Below are 6,000 nucleotides of genomic sequence, written 5' to 3'. Positions count from 1 at the left end.
TGTCGTCACGCTTACAAGGCAAGCACTTTATCCACGCTTACAAGGCAAGCCATCTCTCCAGCCCTAGTCAAACCTCTGTATGAGTTCATTTCTCCTCCGCTGGTTTATGTGGCAACTCTGTTCTGTTTTCAGGGGTTGCATCTGAGACATCACACAGCCTGTTCGGAGCAGATGGGCTTCTGTTCCCATTTCTGTAACACTTCTCCAGCAGCAGCATTATAAACCTCAAAACAATCATGATAATTAGGGAGTTTCGGGTTTTTTGTTTTGTTTTGAGATAAGGTCTCACTATGTAGCCTTGGCTGGCCTAAAGCTCACTACATAGACCAAGGTGGCCAGGAACTCAATGGTCTGCATGCCTCTGTACCACCACAACCCGCTTATGGCTTTTTAACAGTCAATTACTTTTGCAGTGCGAGGGACAGAGCCCAGGCCCCACACCTAGGAGACTAGCAGTCACTGTCACTGTGACCTCTAAGGCCTTTGCTGCCCTGCCTCTGAGCTGGCCTGGCTTGTTCCCTATTCCTGGTTTTGAGACGTGTGATTTGAATGTGATTCAGTGTTGCTTTATTTACATATCTGCTGCTTGAGGTTTCTGGAGACTCTTGGGCTTGGTTTCTTTGCCTCCAGATTCTTCTCAAAGGGACACAGCAAAGTCCTATTTCAACAACTTACATAGCTATTGTCTTGTTTCTTCTTGTATACACATGTACACACATATAAGTGTGTGTATATTACATATACATACATATATATATGCGTACATATTTGTACATACGTATATGAAGAAATAAAGAGACTATGTAAGTTGTTGAAATGGGGCTTTACATGTCACTTTGAGAAGATCCTGGAGGTGGAAAAACAGAAGGGACGCAAGAGCCATATATATTTATACATATATGTACATATGCATAAGTATATGTATATGTTTGCAGTGTATATGTGTGCATACATATATACATATTCATATATAATGCACCAGGGTCTTTTTTGAAGATGTTTTACATGTGTGGGTGTTTTCCCTGCATGTGTGTGTGACTACCACATGCATGCCTAGTGCCTGCAGAGGACAGCAAGAAAAGGGTGGCAGATCCTTTGGGACTGGATTGACAGACAGTTGTGAGCTGTCCTGTGGGTGCTGAGAACTGAACTTGGGTCCTCTGGAAGCATGGCCAGAGCTCTTGCCTGCTGCTCCATCCCTCCAGTCATGTTGCATGGCCACTATCTCTATCTTTGCTTCACTGTGGGCAGCTTCTCTGGGGCCTCAGGTGTGGGGTGAGGGAGGAGCACAGGTGTGGGATGAGGGGGAGCACAGGTGTGGGATGAGAGAGGAGCACATGTGTGGGGTGAGGTGGGAGCACAGGTGTGGGGTGAGGTGGGAGCACAGGTGTGGGGTGAGGTGGGAGCACAGGTGTGGGGTGAGGTGGGAGCACAGGTGTGGGGTGAGGTGGGAGCACAGGTGTGGGGTGAGGTGGGAGCACAGGTGTGGGGTGAGGTGGGAGCACAGGTGTGGGGTGAGGTGGGAGCACAGGTGTGGGGTGAGGTGGGAACACAGGTGTGGGGTGAGGTGGGAGCACAGGTGTGGGGTGAGAGAGGAGCACAGGTGTGGGGTGAGGTGGGAACACAGGTGTGGGGTGAGGGAGGAACACAGGTGTGAGGTGAGAGAGGAGCACAGGCATAGGGTGAGGGAGGAGCACAGGTGTGGGGTGAGGTGGGAACACAGGTGTGGGGTGAGGTGGGAACACAGGTGTGGGGTGAGGTGGGAACACAGGTGTGGGGTGAGGTGGGAGCACAGGTGTGGGGTGAGAGAGGAGCACAGGTGTGGGGTGAGGTGGGAACACAGGCGTAGGGTGAGGGAGGAGCACAGGTGTGGGGTGAGGGAGGAGCAGGTGTTTTATTTCCTTTAGTGGGTAGAGGCAGCAATGCATTGGGATATGGAGGAGTTATGGAAACCCAAACATTTCTGGGCCATGTAGATTTCCTAGGGTATAAGTAGAGTCCTAGAGGAGTCTTGTGGGGAGCCTTTGAGTTCTCCTAATGGAGCCTCCCAACTCTGCTACTATACTGACCTCTAGCTAAGACTTTACCAGCCCTGCCCCTGCGGAAGGTCCATTGGGTGGAGAGGGCAAAAGGCCTAAGGGAACATGTCTGAGCCCAGGGCTCCAGCCAGTGGTGGTGGCAAGATAGGGAGCACCCCCCCCCCAGGTAAAGCTCAATAGCCAACTGTTTGCCCTTGCTGCAGCCATGATGTCATCACCACGGTGCCCGGTGAGGGAGACTTGCATAGCAGGAAGGAGCCTGTGGATTTAGCATCATGGCCAAAGGATGGAAAGCTCACAGGCCTCTTTGCTGGGCAGCTCAGTAGCCTCTGCAGGTGATGGATCGCAGTGTCTGCCCTGGTGCAGCAGATGTGTGGCTGCACTTGGCCTCAATCGCTCTCTAGGGACCCACCAGATCGATGGCATCCTGTGCTCAGCCCAGGCAGCCTATGATAAATGGCCTGGGATTGATTTCTACTTAATTGACAATTTGGTGAACCTGTTTGCAGAATCCCAGGTTGGGCAGAAAGGGGAATGTCCCTGGCCAGGGTGACAGCCAGGGGGCAGCAGAGGCTGCCTGGGGATGGCGGGGTGGGGGGATGGGTGGTGAGGGGGTGGGGTGGGGGGACTCCCATGGTGTCATGCCTGAGACCCCTCTTGAAGCCTGGCAGTGACACCAGCCAGATCTGGGACCCCCTAGGGAAGTGGGTCCTGGTTGCCACTGCAGTGAAGATGAGGCAGGCCGACCCTCAGCTCTGTACCAGGGTTACCAGGATACTGTCAGACCCTCAGTTTCCTCTTCAGACAAATACGTCCCTACTGAGGCCTGTCTGCGTCCCCTCAGCAGGCTGCATCTGCTCAGCTGAGGCAGCCCTTGGTACTGACCCTATCTCTATTCTGCCACTCACCAATGGTCCTCACACTCCATTTTCTCCATCGTAGCTGAAGAAAGGATGTGGCCAATCAGACTAGGTTGCTCTCTACCTATAACCTACCTACCTTCTTCCTCCGCTCCCCTCTGCTTCAGGGGGGTTTGAGTCGTCATTTTTTCTTTCTTCCCAGCCACAGTCTCTTGCCAGCTTTAGGACCTGTGCTTTTTGGCTGAAATGTGCCCCACAACCTGTATGTGGGGTTGTCCCACCAGACCATGAAAACTTTCACTGAAATGCCCCTGAAGCCTAGCTTGGAACACGGACTATCCTTCCAGCTTCTTGGGAGGTTAAAGCAGGAGGATTGCTTGAGGCCAAGAGGGCCTGTTTTTTTGTTTGTTTGTTTGTTTGTTTTTTTAAAAGACAGTGTTTCTTTGTGTAGCCTTGGCTGTCCTGGACTTGCTCTGCAGACCAGGCTGGCCTCGAACTCACAGTGAACCTCCTGCCTCTGCCTCCCTGAGTGCTGGGATTACAGACTGTGCACCACTGCTCAAGTGCCTGACTCTTAAAAAGAAACTGAGTATGGCTGTGCATGCCTGTAATCCCAGCATTTGGTAACTTGGTAGGGAAAGGCAGAAGCACCAGGAGTTCAAGGCCAGCCTAGGCTACATGAGACCCTTTCTAAAAAGCAAGGAAGGAGAGAGGGAGGGAGGGAGGGAGGGAGGGAGGGAGAGAGAGAGAGAGAGAGAGAGAGAGAGAGAGAGAGAGAGAGAGAGAGAGAGAGAGAGAGAAAGAGAGAGAGACCACGCGTGGTATCTGTAAGGCAGTTGTCTGCAAGCCCCGTGGCTCTTCTCTGCTGGGCTGCCAGCTTGCAAGTTTAGGGACCCGCCTGTGAACTTGCACCTCCCCAGTCTTCATGTGTGCAGGGAGAGCGGCCCCTGCACCCCAAGCCTCTCAGAGCTGGGGGGCGGGGCTCATGTGAAAGTTCCCAGACTTGCACAGAAACAGCCTCCTACCTCACCACCTGTCCCTGAGCTCATTAGCAGCCGGAGGCTCAGGCACGGTGGTAACCAAAGCCTAGGTAATTCCTGCTTGGGGGGAGGGGGGCGCTTCCCAGACAAAAGCCCAGATTAAGTCAGCAGGAAGGCAGAGTTAGACCAGCGGCTCTGGTTCACCCCCAGAGCAAACAAAAGCTCTGCCCTTCTCGCGTGCTGCTCTTTCGGGGTCTGGTTTCCGCACCGTGCAACCCAATGCCACCAGGAACCCTTTGGCAGCGTCCCTTCTCCTCTGCCAGTCCTAGCTCCTCGTGGCCCACTTCTGGGAGCCCCACCCCATCACCTGCACCTAACCCCCACAAAGGAGGCACCACAAAAGAGGGCAAGCTGCAGAGCTAGCTGAGCTGAGGAAGATGCCCTGTCTCTGTCTCTGCACTAGGTACGCAGGCACTTGTGGAAAACACTTCCTGCACCCTTCCTGCACCCTGGAACCTGTCTCCCTAGCCTCAGACCTCTCTGGCAGGAGGGGTCAGGACGTTGCCCCCATGGCTCTGGATCTGTGGCTTAAACTCCACTCCATTTGTGGGTGTGGAAGGCAGGGCAGGAGGGCCCAGTTGGCTCACTGTGAACAGGTCTAGTCCCCAAAGCACAGATGTTGGTAGGAACCTGCCAAGCTGCAGAAGAAGCTGCACCCCCTACCCCCACCACCCTGCTTGTCAACAGTGAGGCCAGAGCTTTGAAGCCTCCCCTATGTATGTGGGGTGGGGGGGCCTCACCCCAGTACTGCCAGAGAGGGAGTTTGAGGTTTTCTCCCAGTCTGTCTTGCCTGACCAGGTGGCCCCTGACTTTCAGTGATGTTCAGAGTAAAGTGGACAGTCAGAAGACTAGGCATGTAGAGCCCTCCTCGGGCCCACGGTGGGCTGAGCTGGTCTTTGGCGCCTCTGGCAGGGCAGGTCTCAGCCCACACACTGAGATGTAGTTACTACCTGGTACCCTGCTGATGACCTCAAAAGGCACTCAGCACTTTCAGAGGGGCCATTCTGTGATCGTCACCGGCCTTGCTGAAACAGGGTCCCATGTCACCCAGGCTGGCCTTGAACTCATATAGCTGAAGATGATCTTCTGACCTTTCTGTCTTTATCTCCTGAGTCACCCAGATTTTAAAGTGCTGGGGGATCACACTAAGGACTTCATGCTCACTAGACACACTGCCCCGAGCCACAACCCAGCATTGAGTTGCTGGGTTTTGATGTGCCAATGGCAGAGCCTGGGGTTTCAACCTGGATAAGAAAGAGCACAGCGCACACCTTTAATCCCAGCACTCAGGAGGCAGAGGCAGGCAGATCGCTGTGAGTTCGAGGCCAGCCTGGTCTACAATGTGAGTCTAGGACAGCCAAGGCTACACAGAGAAACCCTGTCTTGGAAACAAAACAAAACAAAACAAAAAGAAGTGTCCAAACCCCTGCCCCATCTAGGAAAGGGTCTCTGCAGATGAGATTCAGGTGAGCTCTTGAGATTTTTGTTTGTTTGCTTGTTTTGTTTTGTTTTGTTTTCCTGCCTCTGCCTCTGTCTCCCAAGTGCTGGGATTAAATGCTTGAGCCACCAGCTGCCACCACCTGGCTCTTGAGATGTTACTGCTGCCAGGATCAGAGTGCGGTTCATCCAGGGATGGCTGTCCTTAAAGGGACAGGTATAGGAAGAATTCAGAGAAAGTCATGGGGTGACAGAAGTGGAGTCTGGGGTGATGTGGCTGCAAGCCAAGGAACAGCGGAGCCATAGGGAGAGGCAGAGCCTCTGAGAGGCTTCTGACTTCTGGTTTTCACGACACATATCCCTCTGTGTCAAGCCACACTGGGGGGAACTGTGGTACTAGTCTCAGGATGCTTGTACATAGACCTGGTATGTGAGGATGAAACTCAGTAGCTGCTTCTTGGTCCCCTCCCTGAGCCTGGCTCTGCCGGCTGACCCATGCCAATCTACTCTGTCACTAGCTCCCTGCCCTTCCCCTGTCCTGACTTATGAGGCCTGGCTAACACACGCAGACTTGTATCATCCTTGTGTGAATGTGGTGGGGTGAGCCACCGGGGTCGGAGCAGG

This window comes from Acomys minous (assembly GCF_964271855.1).
Source record: "Acomys minous genome assembly, chromosome: 10".
NCBI lineage: Eukaryota > Metazoa > Chordata > Mammalia > Rodentia > Muridae > Acomys > Acomys minous.
This window is presented reverse-complemented; position numbering follows the sequence as displayed.